This window comes from Phyllostomus hastatus, unplaced genomic scaffold (assembly GCF_019186645.2).
Source record: "Phyllostomus hastatus isolate PE091 unplaced genomic scaffold, TTU_PhHast_1.1 phas_contig_86, whole genome shotgun sequence".
In the NCBI taxonomy this organism is placed as follows: domain Eukaryota; kingdom Metazoa; phylum Chordata; class Mammalia; order Chiroptera; family Phyllostomidae; genus Phyllostomus; species Phyllostomus hastatus.
Genome location: NW_025333977.1, coordinates 40453549 through 40477522, shown reverse-complemented (window position 1 = coordinate 40477522; position 23974 = coordinate 40453549). Strand labels below are relative to the sequence as shown.

Sequence of the window (23974 nt, the reverse complement as noted above, 5' to 3'; positions counted from 1 at the left end):
CTGCCCCTGCCAGCTTCTGGGGGCTGGGCTTCTTGAAGTCATTACCCAGGGTCATTCTCCTTGGCCTTCACAACTATACCTAATGATACTGTTGTCTCCACTCTGTTTTTCCTAGCTTTTGAACTCACCCGTCCTCTCTAAGAAAACTTTCACATTTCCTTTCATCTCTATTAAGGTTTACACATCTGGATTGCTCCTGCTGATGCCCAGTCTAACCCAGCCAGCCTGGGGAGGCAGGGCGCATCCGCTGTCTTGCCTGTTGACTCCATCCATTCATGTCTGAAAGCCACACCTGATTTTGCTTTGAGGAACCATCCAGCACTCACTGTGTGCAGTCTTGGAGGGGCTCTGGGGTGATCCATCGGGCAATCTTGCCTTCCATTGGCCAAGGCTTGGCATATGATTATGCTGTGACCAATTAGATTCTTCTTGGGAATATTCATTTTGGAGGTGCAGATGCAGCTCCAGAAAGCCAGTGGAGTCCCTTAATCTCGACAGCAGCTCCCTATCCAGACTGCTCCACTACCCAGAGCCTGCCTTGGTTCCCAGCCACTCTGACATGGATCCTCCTAATTCTGATGTTATGAGGTCCTGTATCTTCTACTAAATTCCTTTTGTGTTTAAGATAGTGAGATTCCATTTCTCTTGCTTGCAATGAAAGAATTCTAACCAATATACTAAGTCATTCCAAATATCTAAAGCTCAATTTATATTATGATTATTCTCAGCTGACTCACAGGAGAATTCTCTAAAAATATTCTGTTTTGAAACAAAGGATTTGACAACTGTGTTTTAGAGTGAACTTCCTGTTCCCTTGCACAGAAAGACTTTTCGTTAGTCACATGGCTAAAGGTGACCATAGGTAATAGAAGTAAGCTCACGAGAGGCTGACATATCCAAACCTGGCCTTAAATCAGTGCTTCTCAAACTTCGTGTGCACAAGAATCACTTGGGGAGCCTGTTGTTCAGAACATCAGTTCTTGGGAACCACTCCCAGAGATTCAGATTTAGTGGGTCTAGTGTGGGGCCCAGGAATCAGACTTACCAACAAGCTCCAGGCGACACTGCTGCTGCTGCCTGAAGGACCGAGTTTGGAGTAGCAAGTCCTTAGATGTGATCTTTTCCCCAAGTAAGAGAGACTTTGCAACACAGGAAGATTTCCTCTGGCTTGTTAAAATAAAAAGACAAGAGACAAGAGGAAAGTTGCCTTTGCATGTGAACTTCAGAGATGTCTGCTGCTCCCCGGCCTCAAGAGCCAGCTGCGCCCCATTGAGACCTGAGCAGGATGAGACAATGGCTGGACTGGAGGGCATGTTCAAGGGAAGGGTGTCTTTACCAGTCAACCTGGCACCTCCTAGAGCCTCACGGACTGCTGGGTAGAATGTCCAAGTCTACTTCAGTGGAACGTTAAAAACAAAACAAAGCAGTGAGTAATTGCATGAGATCTGGAAGAAATGCATGGCTGCCCCCTGGGACTGCTCAGCAGTGACCACACGAGAGCTGGGACCTGGAGCCGAGCCCGCTCCTCCCTGTGTCCTCACAGGCCCTAGTTCCCCCCTCAAACGCCCTCCCATTTCACTCTTCCAAACCATTTTCTTATGCTCCCCCAAAACCAGCTCTGAGCTAGCCTCTCCCGAGGTCTCCTTCCCTGCCACTTTTGTTCTGCGTTACCCCAACAGCTACATACTCAGCTTTAAACTGTTCCAAGTCCAGTTCTGATACTAATAACTGACTTCTTACTGCATTCCTGGAACTTTGTTTATCTATCTCATTTAATTCTTGCAACAACCTTATAAGGTAGGTATTACTACCCCTGTTTATAGATGAGAAAACAAAGTCAGAGGAGTAAATGCCTAAGATAAACTACTTAGGAAGAATTAGAAGCAGAAATTAAACTCTATTTTGTCTGCCTCCAAAGCCTATGTCCCAAACCACCCTGCCATTCTAAATCAGCTCTGCACTCTTCGTGTGTGCGGGTGTGTGTGTTCCTGTGTGTGTCTTAGTAGTTTGTTTCCCTGTCTAATGGGAAGCTCACCTACCCAGGGTGTGGGTGCTCTGGAAGAATACTTTAGTGGTCGTCTTGACCTAGCTCACATCCTGTGGAGTGCTTAGAGTCATGTTACTTTCCACAGTAATCATTCGAGAGATGTTGTTTACCACTGATGTATTCTCTGATGGCTGACATTTTTGAACATTGGCAGGGGCAGGCCCGTTACTGGACGTGGGAAGCATTTTTTCCTACTTACCAATTAGCTGTGTTTTGCATTCATATCTATGAGACAGATGAAAAGTCTACTTTCAAAAGGAATAAAGAGCTCATTATTTGTCATCATGTATTGAGAGTCTGTTTTGTGCAAACCAGGAGGCTGGGTTCTAGAAGGAGCCACAGAGGATCCTGACTTCAGAGGCCTTAGAAGTGGGGTATGCTGGGACACAGAGCTGGGGGTGACAGGGACAAGAGGGAAGAGCAGGCTGAACCTGGGCCGGAGGAAATGTCCTGGTGGTGGTACTGGTCCCACGCTGAACTTCAAACTGAACTTAAAGGTGTGTGGTAAACACGGTGCCCACCTCGAAGGGGTATACTGTAGTAGATGCTTAAAGTCAGATGAGAATCAGCATTGCTAATGCACATGCTTGGATACTGGAGCACAAGGGCCCAGGGAGTGGTTGAGAAGGCACAGGAAACATTCACTTATTCATTCAAACACTCCTTCATGCATTCAGCAAATACTCACTGAGTATAGAGCTTGGCACTGATGATAGAGTTATAAACAAGGCAGCCCTGATGGGCATGGCTCAGTGGTTGGACATCATCCTGCAAAGCGAAAGGTCACTGGTTCAATTCCTGGTCAGGGCACATGCCTGGGTTATGGGCCAGGTCCCTGCTTAGGGGCATGTGAGAGGCAACCAATGGGTGTTTCTCTTGTACATTGATGTTTCTCTCCTTCTGTTTCTTCCTTCCTTCCTGTCTCTCTGAAAATAAATAAATAAAATCTTAAAAACAAAAAGACAGGTCCCCTGCCCTCATGGAACTTGTGGTGTTACATACTGATGGCAAATGGGTGGTTTTATTATAGCTGTGATCGATGCTGTTACAAGGATGAATGCAGCATTATAAGAGGGCTCATGCTCTGTGCTAGGTAGAGTGTAAGTGCCCCAAGCAAAGGGGCAGGAGTTCAAGACCAGGCTCCAAGTACAATGGCCTCCGTGCCTGCAGTTCATTTGGATCAGGTGAGACAAGTGTTTTCTGGAGGTTCAAACTCTGTCTTGCCCTTGACGGACAGTCTGTCTAATTGCCGAGACAGGCCCTGTGCCCAGGCTAAGCGCATTGGACTTAGAACTAGAAGAGTTGGTGTCTAGTCCCAGCCATTCCTTGTGCTCACATCATGGGCTCAGCAAATTGCCTAAATTTGAAGACATTTAAACTCTTCGAGCCTCATTTTTCTATTTGTAAATGGAAGAAACATTTACTGCTCTGCTTGCTTTATGAGGATCATGAGTGAGAATGTGAACGGGTTTTGTAAACTGTGCAAAGCAGGAGATCTCTGTGAACCCATGCACACACACCCTGAGCTTAACGAGCCCAGGATGCTTAGGGCCAAGTGCAGACTTCAGTGCTAATGAAGCATCGAAAGGGTTGAGTCTGGAGAGGTTCCCATGAGCAGTCTTCAGAGAGATGAGTGCGGCGCAGGGAAGAGGGAAGTGGCCCGGCCTGGACATTCCACAGGGGTGGCATGTGTGAAGGCAGGTCATCAGGAGGGTGGGACCCTGAGGAAAGGGCCAGAGCTGTGTTAGGCAAGAGTCAAGAGCCTCCGTATGGGGCCATGAGGGAGGGGAGGAATTGTATATGATGCAAGGAACTATCTGGTGGGGAATCTTGAAGCCTGCAATCATCTCCCTATCTGTTTCATGGTCTCAGTTGGGTCAAACCTCACTAAACATGAATTTGGGTTGTTTACCACAGAGGTTTAATTCTATCAGAAAGAGGAGGCCTGACATTTCTACATAGAAAATGAAAAGAGAGCAGATGGGGTAGGGAATATGGTCCACTCTTTGAAGAAAAATAAAGTTAGAATTCCTACCTTATACTAAGGAAAAGGTGAAATTTAGGTGGATTAAAGACCTACAGAAAAAAATGGTAAAATTCTAAATCTCTAAGAGGAGCTGTAGAAGGAAAGATAAGAGACTGTGTTTGTGATGGGGGTGGGGGTAGGTGGGTGGAGAAGGACTCTTCAAGTACTATCCCAAAGCACAGGGTGAGTGCACTGTGGGTGGTGGGCACCCAGTGCAACAGACCGATTATGTATCATAGACATGCACACTTGAAACCTATTTGATGGTATTAACCTATGTCACCCCTATACATTTAATTTTTTAAAAAAAGCACAGAACTTAGGACAAAATACTGATGGATTTAGCAATAACAATACCAAATTTTTGTGTTCAATAAATTATACATGAGATAAAGATTAAAGAAAGGCATCAGATGAAGAGAAGATTTTGCAATGCCTTAAGCTAATGGGAGTAAAAAAATATACAAGGAACTCCTGAAGACCAACAAGAAAAAGACAGGAAACCCAATGAAAAATGACACCCAACCTCACTAGTAATCAAAGAAATGTAAAATAAAATCACAAAATTGTGCTTGTACTCACTAAATTTGCCAACATTAGAGCATGAGACCCTAAATATTGGGGAAGACATGAGGTGCTGGCATGCATTTCAAGTGTGGCCATTCCAGAGCGCCTGCCACTGTGATGTGCCTAATGCCCCTCACTGAAGAACACTAGGGATGTCCCAGCACCTTCGCCTCAGGGGGAAATGCCGGGGAAATGCCACAGAAATGCTCACGTAAGTTGGAGTTGTGTTGTTTGCAGCGGCAGGAAGTTGGTGATGATCTCAGACACTGTCTCTCGGGGAATGGATAAATGAAATGAATGGATGCATACTAGAATATTATGCAAAAATGAGAAACAGTGAACTAGAACTAAAACACCAACATGAATAGATCTAAGCAAAATGGTTTTGAGTAAAAGAAAAAGGAATGAGATATTTAGCACAATAGCATTTATATAAAGCCATAACAGAATAGAAGTATATTTATAGGGATTTATTCATGTCCAAAGATATACGCCAAACACACTCAAGGTACTTATGGAGCAGCAAGGAATGGGCATAATGCATAAATTAGTGTCAAATTAAGAAAACAGAAACCACTATAGATACTTTAAGAGATACTATAGAGAGAATTTAATACAGCAAATTGATTCCAAGGGGATTGGAAGGCTGAGAGATGAAAAAGGGGACACTGAAAACACCAAAATATTATAACTGCAGAGAAAATGTATCACCTTTAAGGCTGGTGAACGAAAGGGAAGAGATGGTGTTATGAGACCTAAGAGTTCAAAGGAAGGAACCCCATGGCTGGTGTGCAGGCATGATGCTTGGAGCTCAGCGCTAGGGACACAACAGGTGCTGGTGGCTGGTGCTGGCAGAGCTGAGGGAAGTGGGGGACCAGAGCTGTGGTGCTCCTCTGCTGCTGGGGGGATGCTGCCAGGAAGTGAGAAACAAAGAGAGCCCCTCCCTTCATCCTGTCTTCCTATCTGCAACCTGTAGGTCCCATCAACAACCTGCCAGGAAGCCAGCTGGGAAGGAAGTCAGGGAAATGAGTTTAGAGGCTAAGACTGGTATTATGGGGCAAAATGTAAAATTATGGGCCTGGGCTCAGAGATAATCAGAAATAACCAATGCTATAAAAATAATAAAACAAAACCAACAGCCTTGTCTTGGACTGCTGGTCATGGGGCACCTATGAATAAGGAATAAGATAAAATCACATTTATAACTAAGTCCAAAAACATGAAGAGAAAGTAAGGGCTCGGGACAAAAGAGTCATCTGACTTGGGTCCAGTTTGAGGTCTGACTCACCTTGTCACTTTGGCCAAGTCACTGAAACACAGGAGCCTCATTTTACTCACCTGTGCTAGAACATAGATCTACATCTGCGGTAAAGCTATAAAACTTTTAGAAATAAAACACAGAAGAAAATCTTAGTTATCTTGAATTTGGCAAAGATTTAAAAAATCTGATTCAAAAAGCATGAACTATGAAAGTTAAAAAAAACAATAAATTACATGTCATCAAAATAAAAACATTTACTGTTCAAAAAATACTGTTATGGAATTGAAAATGCAAGCTGCAGACTAGAAGAATATTTTTGAGAATATATATCTGTTAAGAGACTTATATCTAGAATGTGTATAAAAAAATTCTTCCTTGGCTGATGTGTCTCAGTGGACTGAGTGCTGACCTGCACAACAAAGGGTCTCTGGTTCAATTCCCAGTCAGGGCACATGCCTGGGTTGCAGGCCAGGTCCCCATAGGGGGCACTCAAGAGGCAACTACACATTGATGTTTTCTCCCTCCCTTCCCCTCTGTCTAAAAATAAATAGATAAAATCTTTAAAAAATTCTTACAAATCAATGATAAAAAGACAAAGAATCCAATTTAAAAATGGGCAAAAAATTTGAATAGACATTTTGGCAAAGAAGATATATGAATAGCAAGTAAACACATGAAAAATGATCATTAGTTATTAGGAAAATGCAAAATAGAGCCATAGTGAAATACTTTTAGTCTCCCACTAGAATGGCTGATATTAAAAAGATTGGTCAAACCAAGTGTTGGCAAAGATGTGCAGCAACTAATTAGAACTCTCAAATACTGTTGGTGGGAGTGACAAATAGTACAACTACTTTGGAAAAGTTTTACATTTATTTTTAAAAGTCAAACATATACCTCTCATGTGATCCAGTCATTCCCATCCTAGGTATATACTAAGAGAAATGAAAATACATGTTCAGACAAACACTCACATAACAATGTTTATAACAACTTTATTTGTAGCAGCCAAGAATGAAAAACAATTCAAATGTCCACCAAAAATGATTGGATTAAAACCTATGGTACAGCTATACAATGGAATACAATATAGAAATAATACGAACTTTTTGTAACATAACAATGTGGATGAATTTCAAAATACTTTTCCTGAATAAAGAAGCCAGACAAAAGAGAATACATAGTGAATGATTCCATTTACATTCAATTCCAGAACATGCAAACCAGTCTTTGGTGAGGGACAGCAGACCAGAGATCACCACAGTCTCCAGGGCGAGGTGGAGGGCATGAGGGCAGGAGCGGAGGGAGGCAGTGATTACAAAGCGGCACAAGGATACTCGTGGGAGTAGTGGGTATGTTCGAAATCTTTATTTTAGTGAAGATTTTTCATGTGTACATGTATATCGCAACTCATCAACTTTTATATTTTAAGTATATACAATTTATTCATTTTGTCCTTTGTCAATTATAACTCACTGAAACTGAAAACAAAAAGTCTTCAGAGTAAGGAGTCATGGGACAGGGTCCCACTTCCAGTTCTGAGCTGCTAAGGCTCACTTAGCCTTCGTCCATTTGGAGGAGTGAGACTCAGACCCTGCTGCACTTCTGGAGCTTTGAAAAATACAGATGCCTGAGCCCACCTATAGAGAATCCAGTTCAGTTGGCGCAGTGGTATAGTGGTATAGCCTAATCTCTGATTTATTGGGTCCCCCCAGGTAGCTCCTCCTCCCAGGTAATTCTAATGTGCAGGCAGCATTAAGAGCCACTGGCAGAGAATTCTGTTTTGAAAAAATCACTGAAAGACCATGTCAGGAGGTGCTGAGCAGGTACCTGTGGCACAGTAGCTTTAGGCCGGTGGGTTTGTCCTGCAGGAGTGGATGGATGTGGAAGTGTAACTATCTGCATTCCATCAAGAGGCAAGAGACCAGCAAGCCACAGTCAGAAGACTGGACTTGGTGTAGGGAGGAAAAACAAGGTTGGTATTAAGTAATAACACATGGGGCCAATGGGCCTTGAATCCAAGATGAAGGGTGGGATCTCTCCTATTCCTAGGAGCAAAATCTTTTAAAGGAGACTATTCAATCTGCAAAGGACTTCTTGGATTTTGATCTAAGGTAATTCAGTGGTGAGAAAAGTAGTACGTGTCTTTTTAAGCAGGACTCTATCATTGTGTAAATTTCTGTCAAATTACCCATGCTTGTATAAAGGTAGTATTTTATTCAGAATAGCACTGATACCTACAAAACTGCTTGACTAAACTTCAGTTTATTTAATTTAGTAACTTGACTGAGTCATTTTTTGAGAGATTATAGATAAAAATCTAAAAAGAAAACACTGGACTAGTGTAAAAATTAGGTTCTTCAGCTTTGTCTTCCTAAATGTCTTATGAAACAAAGTGGGAGAACCAATGAATTGGTCAATCTGGTTTTCTTTTCCTAAAAAACATTTTCTTTGTATCATTTGATGAAATCGGTAGGGAAATGGCTGTCATGTGATGTAGATCATGTGAACTATCAAAACCCATCAAAACAAAATTGGTAAAAATCCAGAAATGGGCCTGGCTAGTGTGGTTCAGTGGACTGAGTACTGAACTGCAAAGCAAAGTGTCGCCGGTTTGATTCCCAGTCTGGGCACATGCCTGGGTGGCAGGCCAGGTCCCCAGTAGGGGGAGCACAAGAGGCAACCACACATTGCTCTTTCTCTCCCTCTCTCCCTCCCTTCCCCTCTGTCTAAAAATAAGTAAATAAAATCTTAAAAAAGATAAAAATCCAGGAATCATAAAAATATCCTGGAGAGAACATGAATCTTCGTTTCATGGAAACAGCTATGTGGTGCTAAGAGGTAATCGAGGTTCTGAGTCTTGGGCACAGGAGGGTGTGTGTGTTTATCTGCACACCACTCCTCTGGCAACCTCACTCGTCCACAGAGTTGAGAACTGAGAATAATAACAACACAGACAACACCAGCTAACCTGTACTGAGTGCTTGTCATGTTTCAGGCATGCGCTTATGAACTGAGCCTCTGTCAAGACTTTTAATCTTCACAACGGCTCTCTGAGACATTGCAGATCTTATATTTGCCATCCCATTCTAAGGAAGAGGAACCTGAGAGGAGGAGAAGCTCGGTGACTTACCTAAGATCACATAACCAAAAATGGCTGCTGTAGATTCAGATTAGTCTGGTTCAGAGCCCGAGCTCTTCACATTCCACGGTCGTCCTGGAAGAAGGAAAAGAGGGTAGAAATAAACAGTAAGTGTTTATTAAGTGCCAGCTACTTTACACATGATTATTTCATTCAACCCCCACAACACATCCTTAGCTCCATGTTATATCCAAGGAAGCGAGGAAATGCAGACTTAGAGTTTAATGACTAGCTCATAAGAGGTAGAGCTATGATCCAACCTTAATTTGCCTGACCATAAACTGGTGCTTTTTCACTAAACCATGAAATTTCAGAGTAGCATCCATGCATGAAAGCACACTTAAGGGAGAGAGTCTCTTGCTTACAGTTTCATCTTTAACTTTGTACAGTTTTAACAAGCTTGATTACCTGGTTTCCTTGCTAAAACCAGGAAGTATGTGGGGGTGGTGGATGGGTAGGTGAATTGCAAAGGAAATGAGGTTGGTAGAGAAATAAGGGTCCAAAAGAAGACAATTATTAAATTGCCTTTTTTCGCTATTCATCTTTGATTCCTTTGAATAGAAGTTGTTTTTTTTTTTCATTAAAAGCTATGTACTTTATTTAAAGGAGTCAAAGAAAAGGGGTTGGATGAGTTTGTCAGGTGAATTTTGTAAACTTTCAAAAGTTAGTATAAAGATAACAGTTAAATTTAGAACACAAAATCAAATTCAACCAAGAACTTTTTTAAAACACAAAGTTTTCACTCTAAAGAATACTCTGTCATTTACTGTAAAGAGCATAAAATCAATACAATGACGATACCAAGATTATTAAACACACACCAGAAGGTGTGCTGAGCTGAGACACCAGCTGCAGGTCGCCGGGCGGGTCCTGTGCCCGGGCCTGTCCTCCTTCTGCCACTGCCGCCCCGGAGCTCCTCTGCAGGCCCCAGGGCAAGAAGTCAGCCAGATTTCCTCCGCCCTCTCCCATCACCCCGCAGTTCTCACTCTTTATCGGGCTTCTGAGTGAGGAGGGCTTGGTAAAACACAGATTGCTGGGCTCCTCCTCTGGGATTTCTGATTGAAGAAGCTGGGCCCTAGAGTTCGTATTTCCAAAAAGCTCCCCCCTGATGCTGATGCTGCTGGCCCTGTGACCACACCCTGGGGGCCACAGCTCCAGAGAAAATGGGTTTCTTCTCCGCACTGCGCTGGTCAGTTCAGTGGTTTCATTTTGACTTCCCGCCGAGCAGATGATTTCTCTGTCTTCTCAGAAGTCTGTGAGCTTCGTGAAGGAAGGAGCTGAGTTTTCAGACCTGGGCAAAGGGTAACAGGGAGCTGAACGGGGAGGACGCCGGCTGAGCAGTGAGGGCCCAGGGCTGGAAAGTCTATCAGCAGCACAGGGTTAGTCACAGGCGTGTGACGACTCCATCCCAAACCCCAGACTGTGTGGGCTCACAGGCCGGTGGAAAGTCAGGAGTGCAATTAAACACAAAGAACTAGTTAAAACAAACAAAAACAAAGGCAGAAGGAGCACTCTTGGGGACCCCTGTAATGGTGTGTGATACAGGGAGAGAGGTATATTTCTTCACCCCCCCCAAACCACCCTCTTGGCGCCCCAAAGAATTCAGGCCATCGCAGGCAATGCCTGAGTGAGATGATTGCGCCCAGCAGAGAGGACATCTTCCAGGGCTGTGCTGCCCGACACAGGTGCCACTGGCCACATGTGAAGATGTAGATTAATTGGAATCAAAGAAAAATTGAAATTCAGTTCACCCGTCCTGCTAGCCACATTTCAAGGGCTCAATAGTTACAGGTGGGTTAATGGCCACCCTGTTGGTCAGCACAGATATAGAACATGTTTGTTATTGAAGAAAGTTCTATTGGCTGGCACTACCGCAGGGATGTGGGTGATGATGCGGTGGGAACACAGTGGCACTTGGGACAGGGCAATGTAATGTGTCGGGGTCCCTTCCCTACATGCTACCACTGCCCAAGAATCTGCAAAGATTTTGCGGTCCCGCACGTCACCAGTGCCTGAGAACAGATGCTCCACCTCACCTCCCACTTCCCTACACTCCTTGGGCTAGGACTTGAATGTCTGCAGTGGTGAAGGCACATCTGGGACAGAGGGGCATTGGTGGGACTGAGAGGAGGAACGTGGGTAAAGCCACTCCCTAGGACTCCTAATGGGCCCCAGGGTCCTTTGTATGGGGTGAAGACTGCCTGATGTGCTTGGGCTAAGTTGGGTCACATCCTGCCCATCAGTTTTAGCAAGGCGGGGGCCTTGCCTGGCTTCTCCGGCAACTGGGACTTTCTCTCCACCTTCTCACAAACCAGGTGAGCTCCTCCTATTGTCATCATTACTCTATTAGAAACAGCCCACTCTGTGTTAGAATTCTGGAATTTCAAAGGAGGGCAAATGAGAAGGCAGAGTTGGGTTATCCAGGCCAATGATAGCGTCTCCCAGACTCAGCCTGGTCTCTTCTGTGTATTTCAGTAACGGGGTTTTCCAGCCTTCCCTGGAGATGCAGCATGGTCTAATAAACCTCTCTCTACAGCTGAATTTCCTGATCAAAGCTAGCTTAAATTTTTCTTTTTAAATTCTTCCTTAATTCATTGTAAACTAAGAAAACAGACCTTGATTGCCTGCAGTCTGGGTAAAGGTTAAGGTAGGAGGGAGGGAAGAGCATATCTAGGCTGTCTTTCAGGTTGCACATGGGACTTGAACTTAAGCAGAAGGGCCCTTGTCTGTTTCTGCCATAAACTGTTGCAACTCCTCAGCCTTCTGTATGGCAGAGTCTCAGTCAGTGGCTGGATCACAAGATGGGGACCCCACTGTGTACTGAACACATTTAGGGGACAGGGAAAGAGCCTGAGAACAGAATGCTCAGCCAGATCACTGAAGTGGGTCCAGTGTGGCGTTTAGAAGTGTCCAGAGCGTGTGGTGACAGGTAACCAGAGGACTAAGGGGCGTCCTGGGAGGATGGGAGTCAGAGCACTGCAGGCTTGATCTGGTAGATATAGAGTCTAAGCTGGAAGAGGGGAGGGAAGCCCACGTGCATCATGGTATTTGTCACCCTGGTTTGCCTCTGACCCAGCTGGGGGGAAAAGCTCTTTGTCTTTAAACTATAAAACGTTGAGCCCAAGCACCACTGCTCGGGGACTTCCTAGCAGAGTGTGACAGAGCACAGTGGTGAGCAGACGTGTTCTCTCACACTTTCCTACCGAACCCACGTGGCTTTGGCACAGACAGGGGATAGGAAGCAGCTGAGTCCCGGGGCACCCAGGAAAGCCCTCACTGAACCTGAGAGCTCAGCAGTGCCAGGGGATCTGGGCTCTTACACAGAGGGGGAATGTCCACAGAGAAGCTTGGGATACAGTAACAAGCCAAGAAAACTAGCTCTGCTCTTCCCTTTTCTTTCAGAAAATTCTGTTCTGAAGCCATTAAGTGAGATGGAGCAAGGTGGGCCTCTGTGCCTGAGAGCGGAGTGGCCATGGTCTCCCAAATCAGGAGGGTCGAACCAACCAGGATGAGGAGGAGGCTCACACAGGAAGCGGGGTGGTGACCCACAGTGAGGCTGGGGCCCACGTGGAGTGAGCGAGGTGTCCACACGGGAAGGTGGCCCTGTGTGTGTTGTAGCCCAAGTACAGTGCACAATGTAACTTAAACAAGGCGAGAAGATTGACTCCTGGGGAGGCCCCATGGCACAGGGGCTCACACCCTAAGTGGGGTGAGGAGGGGTCTGCCTAGAAAGGTGGCAGGAATCGAGTGGGTGAGGAGGGTGTCTGTGCAGTAGGGTGGGCCAGGGCAGCAGGCTGGTGTCCTCAGGGAGCGCGACCCGGCATCGGTGTCTGCCCGAGCAGGGCGAGGAAGGAGTCCGTGTGCCCTTGAAGGTGGCTCTGAGTCTTGCTCTTTGTATTCCAGGCCTGGCAGAGTACAAAGCAATTGATTAGTAGGTGCCTAAGTAATGGTAATTGTTAGTGGATGATGAAATAAGTGAAGGCAACCTGGGCTCAAGTCCTGTCTTTACCACTCAGAGCTATGTACCAATGTGTCTTCGCCTCTGAACATGGGCTGCTATACATGAAAAACTGTGAAAAGCCGAAGTGCTGTACCATCTGAAGGGTCCAGTCTGTTCACCCTAGTGGGAAAGGGACCTTGGCACTCTCTGATGGGCAGGCCTTCCTCATACTTCCCATGCTTCCCTTTGTGGGCACCTGGGCAATCTGCTCAGCTTCTCAGGCCTTGGTATCCCCTACGTCAAGTGAGAAGAACATGAGCCGGCTCCCCAAAGCCAGCCAGGGCTGGGCCGTGGTGGACCCAGAGCAACTTGCCTTTGGGAGGGAGCAAGTTTACGACCACGATGAGCACACCTGTGTGTCCTGTGTCCCCAAGCCCTGTTCAGTTTATTTGGCCTTGCTTGTCTGCACAGATCTACGGGGATGTCATGTTCCCCTTTCACCGCAAGCACTGCATTTTCACAGTAAACCTTTCACGAGGCCCTTGGCTTGTTCAGGGAACACTGGGTGCCTTCCCATTCTAATAGACCTGCTTCTTTCTACCAGGCCCAGGTGTCTGAGCAAGGGCACTGGTGGGAACCTCGAGACCTGGACCAGCCATGTGACCACAGGCAAATGCTGCCCTGGCCTGGACAGCTGAGGACAGCCTGTGGGCCGTGTCTGGGGTCTCAGTCCTCAGTCTCCCTCCTGACACCACAGGCCTCATGCAGGCAGAGGGGACAAACTGACAGGCAGCACGAGATTGGAAGGATATCTGGAAGATGTCTTGTCAAATACACCTCTCCCCACACGAATGCCCACCCCAGTGGAGTCAGTTTTGTGGGTAGTTAAAACACAAATAACAAAAGACAATTTCACTAGATAAGAATAGATTTAAGTCATTCTAAACAAAATTGTTTTGAATTTTTGTATAAGCTTTTTAAAATGTTGTTTTTAATTAATGCCATTGTGTTTGCAGCCCCGAGTCAGATTTCCTAGCCCACGTCCTCAGTGGTCTTTACAGGTGACACTGCCCCCAGTTCTCCCTGCACCAAGGTCTTCTCCCCTGACCTGCAGACTCAGGGGTCCAGCTGCCTCCTGCATCTATCACTGGGATGTCTCTCAGGCACCTCCCTCCACAGAGTGAGCTGTGAACCTTCTGCTCCCTCCTGCTGACACCCCCCCAGGCTGCTCCTCTTACACCCCCTACCAGTCTCCCGGAACAGCAGCACCATCGCTCCTCCCCCCTCCTGCCCGCACCCTCTCTGACTCACACCACAGTGAGTCCCGCTAAATCCTGCTGACTTGACTTCCTAAGGAGTTCTCAAAGCTGCCCACGGCTTCGTCTCTGTTGCTGATATCCTGGTTCAGGGCACTGTCATCACTCATCTGTAATACTGCAAACTGCCTCCCAGCTGGCCTCGCAGGCCTTTGCCCCCTTCACGTTAGACACTCGACAGAATTGAACTTTGAGAAAGGTAACTCCGAACCATCACTTCCCTGTTGAAAACTAATTTTTCACTATTGCCCTTAAGATAAAGTTCAAAATCCTTACTCTGATTGTATAAGCAGCCCTCCAGGGAGACCAGCTTGTCCAGACCAGCCAGGGACTTCCCTGAGTGTAGCACTGGATGGCCTGGGTCCTCCTCAGTGCCTGGCACACGCAGCGGGGTCATCACTCTGCTCTGCTGCCCATCCCCGCCCGCCCCCCCCCCCGCCAGCCCTCCTGCCCACCGCTGCTATTTCCCCTCTCCTGAATTTCTTTCCTTTAATGCTGTCTGTCACCCTGGGGCCTTGGCACTTTCAGTCCTGTTGCCTCCTACTGAGAAATTTCTGCCTTTCTCTTTGCCTTTTTAGCTTTCACCCGCGCCCCCAGATTGGTGGAAAGGTGTGGCTGGCCAGAGGACTCACCCCTGCCGTGTGGCGCTTTCTAATCCCCCCTGTGAGATATTAGCAGGTTATTTCAGTCAGGGGATTATTTGGATCCTCCCTCCAAGTCTGAAGTGCAGCAGGTAGGGGCTCTCTCGTCTTCGCCCCCTGTTGTCACGCCACATCTGGCACAATGCCTGCCACAGGTATCAGTGGTGGTTTTTAGACTGTGACTCGTTCAGGCATAGCCTAAACCCAGCATATGTGTATATGTGTTATTTTGGCTCTTAAACAGGCAGCCTCGGAAAGAGAAAACAACTAACTTATAAATACATGAGAAAAATGTCTGCTAGCACTCACAATTAATATATGCAAAGTAAAATAATAGTAAGATTCATTTTTTACCTACTGGATTTGTAAAGATCGCAGAGTGGTGGGAAGGTGTGGTCGTCAGCAGGGTGTAGGAGTGTAAACTTGCAAGAATTCTTCAAGAGCAACTGAGCGATCTCTACCAAAATTTCACCTGGACATATTTTTGACAACTTCACTCCTAGAAATGTGTTCTTCAACTATTCTTACACATATGCATGTAAAAGGTCATACAAGAACATCCAACAGGTCATTGTAACCAATGAGGAAAAAATGGAGAAAAAACACTACCTCTTCATTGAAAAGAGACTTACTAAATACGTTATGAAAGCCCTTCCCATAAAGATTATGAAGAATTTTTTTTAAATGAGGTAGATTTACATATGTCCATTTGAAGCAATCTTTGAAGCAAAAGATTTTAAAAAGGTACACAATGTGTATATTTTAAATTGTGATTTTAAAAGAAAATATACATATGCATAAAATATTCCTGCAAAAACATGCAAGAAACTCCTAACAATAATTACCCCTGGGGACAAGACTGAGATCTGGGACAGGCACTCATTCATTGTAGTTTCTGTTTCAAGTGTTTAAATATTTTAGTGTGATCATGAATTAGCTTTGCAATTATTATCAAAAAAACCTCTTCTTTTTTTTTTACAAGGAAGAAGCCCATGAATTTTTATCTCCTTTAGATTCAAGTAATTTCCTCCCTCACTCCCTTCCTCCCTTCTTTCCTTCCCCCTTCTTTTCTTCTGTCCCCTTCTCCATTCTAAGAATATTATCTTTCCAGAATCTTTTAAGAATATTGAAGATAAAATGCCCGGAGCCTGCGTCTGATGGGGTGAGCCCGCACTGCCGGCTGTCCGTGCGGCTTCTCTGACGAGGCGAATGCGGCACCTCCCATGCCCGCTTCTCACCCTGTCAGACCGCCTCTCCTGAGCTTGCACTGCAACTGCTCCCAGCACCTCCCTTTTCCTCCTTTCTGCCCCCGGGGCCACTGCCACAGCCATGTGGAGTGCTTGAAGAAACTGTGTTGTCGCCCCGACACTTGTGGAGACCTGGAGGTAGGATGGGCCTGATCAGCCGTCGGATGACTTGTGGGAGCCGGTGGTGGATGAGGACTCTCCACACCACTCAGGAGGGGCCCTCGGTCTCAAGCACCGATTTGGCACTGGACTGATCAAGTCCATCATTGACCTTGGATTGTCTCTCCTTCTTCCCTGTTCACTCTCCCCAGCATCTCCCTCCCATCTCGTGGGACCACTTCTGAAAGTAAACCACTAGCTTTTGCTGTGGACCTGCTGCTGGTAGGAACCCAGTCTGGGATGCCATCCCCCCAGTCACCGTGTGCTCTGGCCTCTTTGGACGCCCCAGGGTCAAGATAAAATGACTGTCCCTGTGGAACTCCTCTCTCTTAGTCTTCCTGAGGTGTGGCTTTATCCTCTAGGTTCTCATGCTGGTCTTCCCTGACCCCCAGCCCTCTGTTAGTGTGAGGATGGCATTTGTGAACCTAGCTATTCGTCTTTAACATTGTCCCCAAGTCAGACAGAAACAAACGTTACAGATTTTCCAGGTAGGAGAATCTGTTCTGCAAAGGAACTATACTCTTCATGTGGGGACTATCTTGCCTCCATTTCAGATCCCTGAACTCTGATTTGGTGATTCGAGAATCCCGAGAACCTCTGGGTCTAACCCTGACTGCCCAGATTCACTGCAGGGTGAAGGGCATACGTGGTTTGCTCATTTGGAGACCAAGGCTTCGTGCACAGACGGTGCTGGACCAACCTGCCGAGCCCTGGCGCAGGGTCACTATTGATCCATCACCCTCTGGTCTGACCTTTGTAGGAAGTCTGGTCAGACTTCCTACAAAGAGCTGCTGATGCCTTTCCAGCAGGCCTGGAAAAGTTGTGTGGTGGTCTCCCATTCCTCCGACCTGCCCTTTCCTTCCTTCTCTGGGTTGAGCTTTCAAAACAAACCATCTCTGCTGGCTGTGGTAAATTTCAGAGAGGGAAATTTCCAGTTGGGAATGGTACGAAAACCTACCAGAGGAACACTATATATAGCCTGTCTTTAATGGCCATAATAACGTAATTGCCTTTTCACTGCTGTCTGCCATCAAGCAATAAATAACATTTTCATTTGAAAATCAAACCAGAATAGGTTGCACAGTCTGCCAAGATTCAATAAGGTATGTGTAAATATGCAACACAGCTGTATTATTTACAGACTTGACTGTAATTTTCTTTAGGAGAATAGGTTCATTTGGGTGCTCTGCAGACCTGAGTCAACTTAATCTGACAAAATCCAAATCTGCCATAGAAATCTAGAAGTCTAGAGCTAGAGAGGCCTGCAGGAGTCGCAGCAGGGAACGCCCATCTTTCCCCCAAGGTCATGTGATGACAAGATGGGAACATGCTGGGAGGGAGAGGAGATCCATTCCAACTGACCTCCTAGAGAAAGGCCTTGATTCTTAGATCCAATGAAAGGTGCCCTCACATCTTGTTACCGCCTATAGCCAAGATCTGGAGTTGTAAATCCCCATTGTTCAACCGAGAAAATAGGTTCGGAGAATGAAGTGACTTGTTCCAAGTTGCACAGCTAACCTGTGACAGGCAGTAAATTGGAACCTGATTCCAGCTTAAGGCCAGTATTTTTCTATTTATTCCGACATCACAGTTGTTCCTGGTTTCTGGACTCTTGGGTAAACTTTGATCGATATCTCCATAGCAACAGTCCTGCTCCTCCCACCCCACGCCCAGTCCTCAACACCTCACTCTGATCCCCCCTTTCTCCCAGGCCCAAGGCTTGCTCCTCCTGTGGATGGCATGAGTCTCTCTAAGCCGACCATCACACGTGCCTTCTGGACGTACTTCTTGCTTCTTACTTCAAGCCCGTTCTCAGTGGTTTTCTTCACTTTCTCCCAGAGTGGCCCTTTCAAAATAGAGCTATTTACAATTTCCTACTTTCAAAAGAAGAATTAAAAACAAAAACCACATTTTAGGTTCCCTCCTCTTCCATTACTTTCATGCCCAAATCCAAAGCCTTTGGCCTTGGCATCGGAGACTCTCTGCAATAGGGCCCCTGCTGCGTCCACCACGCCCCATCGCTGTGCTGCCTGTACTCCCAAGGCGGCACTGGTCTTGCGGCATGGTGATTACAGGAGCACAAGACATTGAATTCGTTTTTGTGTCCGACAGAACATCTGTCACAGGGTCTAGACATAGTAGCTGCTCAATGACGGTGTTGAAGGGAACAGACTCTTCCTGCTCTCTGCAGCGTGTGCGTGCAGCACGTAAGACTGCACCACTCCCTGTGGGGTGGGGCAGTTCTGGGACCGCCACCCTTCACAGTAGACGCTCTCACACAAAGGGGTGAGATCAGCCCCTGTGCAGAGTATCCCGAGACTGGCTGACCTAAGTAAGACTTATGAACACGTTACTGATACAATTAAGTTTTCCTTAAATCAGCACAATGAGATGCCTGCTGTTTTCTACAAACTTTATTGAACGGTGTTGATGTCTTTACCGACCCCCCAAACTGAACTGCTCAAGACTGGGTGAAGAGGAGTGTTGTCTGAAATCTCCACAGACACGGCAGCACCCTGTTCCAGTGCCTTGTGCTGGGGTCCCAAGACGCCTTATGGGGAGCTTCCAGTCCCGTGGTGGTGGAGGAGGTGTTGTGTGCAGCGTAACAACCCTGCAGGGAAGTACTGGCGGTACGGCAAACTAGAGCATGAATACAGACATTGTGTGGTGCGTTGGGGTGGCAGGGATTAAGGGAGAGAATTTACAGAAAATGTCTGCACTGTGCCTGGCACGTGGCAGATGCTCAGTAAATGGTAACAGGTCCTGTCCTCACTGCCCCACATTCGGGTGGGTGCATCGAGGACCACGGCCCCTTGGCCTGCATCTGAGCGCCATGCTTCCTCCCACCCGCTCCATCTGCTCCGGCCTGATTTTGCGAACAATGAGCTACACCAAATTCTTTTCCTCCCTGGAAACAAAAAGCTGTTCCTTATGCCGGGAACCTTCTGTTCCCAGCTCCTGGCAAAGTGGCCTCCATCCAGTCCCTCTGGCCTCAGGGTAAATGCCACCTCCCTAGAAAGGCCTTTCCTGACACCCCCATCACCCCCAGAGTTATTGTCTACCACATCACACTGCTGTTTCTTTCTTCGCAATTACCGGAAGCTGTAACAATTTGGTTCATTTGTTTGCTTCGTTTATTGTCCCACTGGACTTCAAGCTCCAGACAAAGACGAGTCACCCCTGTGTTGTCCACTGCGGCACCCCAGCACCTGCAATGTGCATGTGGTAGGATCAGCCTGCCGCCGCTCTCCCTCTGTCTGGGACAGCTGGCGAGGGCTCGCACAGAGGGGTGCGTTTGACTGGGGCCTCGAAGGGGGAACGAGAGTTTACGCACCGGGGGTCTGGAAGATGAGGTGCACCGGGCCTGCTTTTCAGTGGGAAGTTCTGAGAAGAGAGGCCTTCTTGTGGTGAGCGGTTCTGTCCAAGAGAGGGCGGGCTCCGAGTCAGAAGTGGGTGTTCAAACAGAAATACCCCAAGGGTGGGAGGGAAGGGTGGTGGGCACCTCATCTCGCTATCAGAGGCTTAGGGCTCAGACCCCCACCTGCTTACCTGGGCGCTCCTACCAGCCTTCTGAGTCAGAATGTGTTTTTATCAAGGTAACCTGCCCACCAGGCAGGGGGAGACCTTGTCAGGTGGCCAAGCCCCGTTTTCAGCCAATAATAATGAGAAGTATTATCATTTATTGAGCTTGTGCTGAGTGTCATCCATTGTATTGGGCATTTTATATTTGTTTAAGCCACAGTTCCTGTGCAAGGTTGGCATTATTTCCCCTTATTCTGAGGCTATAACAGGGGGAGTGACATGTCCAAATTCTTGGAGTTATGACATGGTGGATGGAGTTTCAGACCCACCTACATCCGACTTCGGAACCAGTGCTCTAAACCACAACCTCCTCTGGCCGGTGCACCTCACAGGTGAATCAATTACTTAGGTTTGGCAGAGACCCATGGGGGTGAATCATCCTAAATCTCGCTGTCTGAACCTGTTCCTCTCTGGGAAGCTGATATAAACTTAATCCTTCAACTGACAACTGAGGGCGAGGCTCTGGATTTTGGTAATCCCAGATAGGGCCACTTCTCCCCAGGCAGGACCCCGGGGTAACATGAGGTTGAGTGATTGCAGAAACTGTGCCTGGTTCTGCCACGGAGTGGGGTGGCTAAGAGCCTGGGTGGAGAGGCAGACAGACTGGTTTGAAATCCAGCTCCTGCACTGAGTAGCTGTGTGACCCTGGCCCGGGCAAGTTCTTTACCACTTTACACTTCAACTCTTACCTATAAAATGAAGAAGAGAGACATCTCTGGGTTTCTCATCTACACTATGAGGATGACATGAGAAAACATATACAAAGTGCTGTGCACATATGCTGGGCACATAGCAAGTCCTTGGCGATTGGTGGGCTTTATCATCATTGTTGCTAATAGTCTTAAGGGCAGGCACGCATAGTAGAGTAGGTTGGAATCTTGGCGCCCTGTGATTTTGGGAAGTTACTGGACTTCTAAACTCCTTATCTTTAAACTGGATAATTTAGGAAGTTTTGGGAGGGCATGGGTGTGGGGAGTTCAATACTGTCATCTTTAAATTAAAATTAGCTTCTGTTAAGGAACAGAGAAATGCCAGAGGTAGGAAATGATTCTTACCGTGAATGAACGGCATCTGCCTTAAGCCCCGGTCCATCACGAGGAGGCCAGGGGTTTCTACACTGTCTGAATCTCATCAGGGTGTCCAGGATATGGCTGTATCAGCTGGTCCGAAGCGTTCAGCCAGTCTGCCGTTTTGGTTTAGGCCAAAAGAAGATTGTTATGAACAAGGAATGTGTGGTGAGTATGGCCTCCTTGGAAGTAGGGAAAGTAAAGGCCATGGAGAAAGGTCATGTCTCTGCATGCTGCCCTGGGCCGGCCAGCCTCAGAGTTTAGCTGTGCAGCCTGTGGCTGGCCACCCGCCGTGGGAAGGAGGGCCACAGGTGAACAGAGCATCCTGGCTTGGGCGCTAAACCTCTGATGCTGCTTCCCTACCCTGCACTGCTCACCTTCTCACAGTGCGAACGAACAGTCTCAAATCGTCGGCACCCCAGTCTCATCTCAGACTCAGTGTAAGCTGACGTGAGTTAGAGTTCCAGGACCCCCTGACCCCCTCTGAGGGCACCACCAAACCGAGTCTGTGGGCCTGCTGCACTGAAATGTGCACTGGATCCTGGATCCATCCATCCATCCTGTAACCCAGGGCCCCACCAAGTCACCCGCAGCACTCTGAGGCCCTGACAGAGCTGGTAACTGACTGTCCCAGAGGCCACTGGTCTCCCAGACCCATATTTATCTGTTATGACACCTTTCTCAGGGTTAAAGGATTAAATGTTTGTGCTTGGCACACACTAGGTGTTAACAATGCCGATTCTTTCCCCATCTTATGTAAACCCTATGACCTGCCTAGGCCAAGAGATTGCGATCACTTTAAGGCCTGGAACCCTGCCTCCTGTTGCTCTGGTTTCTTCTCCTCACTCCCCAGTAAGTCCCTAGACTTGGCCTTGTCCTCCATGGTTATCGTGTCCATGCTGTGGGTTCTTACCACCCTGACCTCTGTCCATGTGCCAGTCATGCCCTCCTGGTGTTCCCTGAGCCGTACAACAGCAGCTACACAGTGGAGCACCCCAGGCTGGGCAGCATGGCACCCAGATTCTAAAGCTGTCACCTACTCCCTGTGGGACCTAGGTCTAGCCATTCCTACCTCCGGGCCCTCATTTCCCAATTTGTGAAATGGAGACACTGGGCTAGCTCCCCACATGCTATAGTATTTATACGAGTGAATTATTCCTTCCTTCCACCCACCCATCCATCCATCCATCCACCCTTCCCACAAACTCTCAGCACCTTCTCAGTGCTGTGTTAGGGATGATCGTAGGAAGAGTTTAAAGGACATGCTCCCAGGCCTCACACTCCTCACGCTGTGGTGAAGTATACAGTCCTCTGAAAAACAGGATGCATCTTTGCAGGGGACGAGCAGTATGAGCAGATGGTGGCAGAGGGGCACTCGGTAAGTCTGCCCGAGTCCCTGCACCAGTGGCTCTGCAGTGGTGGGCGCCCAGAAGTCGGCCCTGCTTCCTGTGGAGATCCCTTCCCTCTTGAGCATTACTCAGAGCCCTGCAATGTCTGCCTCCCTGCGCCCGTCCTCCTTGTCCTCCTGGAGCGCAGCACAAAGGTCCTGTTGTGGGCCAGCAGCCCAGGCAGCAGGCGAGCCTCTGGGTGACTCACTATCTTGCCATTTCCTTTGTGTGGCCCGCAGGATCCTTGCTGGAAGCCACTGTGTGGCTGCCCTGCTGGGGATGGGGGTGCTGGCATTGCTCTCCAGCATCACCCCTCCAGGAAGGGGGGAAGGGGATGGCTCTGGGACTTGCAAGTCTTTTTATGTAGCAAGGGTCTTCTGCACGCAACGCCGCATAAGGAAGGTGTCTGGCGCAGGCAGGAACAGCAGGATGTTTGTAGCCTGGGCAGGAATCAAAGCGCCTGCGGTGGGGGAGGCATGTGGTCCCCATCAGGCAGTCCTCTGCTTCTGGTGCCCTAAGCACATGAAAAGTGAAAATTAACCACGGAAGGGAAGGGCTGGATGGCTTGCGAAGCAACGTGGACTCCCGGCCTCCTGGGGGATCTTTGGTCCCTGCTCAGATGCCCTGTCAGCTGCTACAGAACCCATCTGAGCTTGAGACAGTTCCCAGGCCTGGCTCAGGCCTGGGACTCCTTGCAATCTGCTCCCTGGCAAGGCTCTGGCTAGTTTGTGGGGCACCTTGGCCAGGGGCACCTAATGACCAGTGAGGGAGCAAAAGAGCCGAGGAGCCTAGACATGAGTTCTCCCACAGGTTAACTGCATCACCTCCAGTAAGTTTTAACAGTGGAATTTCAGGCATCTTTTGCAGTAGGTTTTAAGGCATAGCTCCTAAGACTCTTCCTGGTCCCGCTCCTGTTCTGGTTTTAGCTCTACTCACCCACCCTTTCAGCTTTCCACTCCAGCCACTGTGGACAACTTGTTCTTTCCTGCACACACCGTGTTCTCACTCACCTTCAGGTTTTGCACAAACTGTTTGTTCTTGCATCCTCAGGGGTGTGTAGTCAGTCCTTTCCTTCAAGACTGAGCTCAGGTGCCACCTCCCACAGGAAGCTTCCCCCTGGAGTCGGGGATAGGTATCCCTCTTCGGCTGTCCTCTGAGAGCCTTTGCAGAGACCTGTGAGAGCACTTACCACCCTGGCTCTGATTCCTGCCGGCTTATGTGAAGGAGGGCACTGAACCAGTGATTGAATGAGTGAATGAGTGAGTGAATGTATGGATGAAGGGCTTGGGAAAGGAAATTGCTTCACACACCAGTGGCCTGTGGGTGGGTACTAAGACACACCCTACCGGAAGCCTAAGAAAATGGCTCTAATTCTGTCTTTCCTTTTACAATTTTAAGACATCTCCTGTGAAATGGCAGGTACTATTGTGAGGTTATTGCCCTGGACTGAGGAGGCACCCACACAAACAAGAGTGGGTGCATTTGTCATCAGCTTACAGGGTCAAAGCCAGCTCACAGTTTGTAAACAGACCATTGAAGCATAAACATGCACGGACAAAATGATGGGCCAGTCAGCAGTCTGTCTCTGAGA

The 23974-nt window shown here is 47.6% G+C and overlaps 1 long non-coding RNA gene across 3 annotated transcripts; it reads right to left on the bottom strand.

Moving 5' to 3' along the window:
- Positions 1–18752: 18752 nt before the first annotated feature.
- On the bottom strand, positions 18753–23626 carry LOC123826737. 3 transcript variants are annotated; one of them, XR_006787120.1, is made up of 3 exons: positions 23394–23626; positions 19443–22897; positions 18753–18986 (listed from the first exon to the last, which is right to left on the bottom strand). It is a non-coding gene; the product is annotated as an uncharacterized LOC123826737 (long non-coding RNA). The 3 variants fall into 3 exon arrangements; XR_006787118.1 differs by having other exon boundaries at positions 18753–19555; positions 19681–22897; XR_006787119.1 differs by having other exon boundaries at positions 18753–19763; positions 20984–22897.
- Positions 23627–23974: the final 348 nt, after the last annotated feature.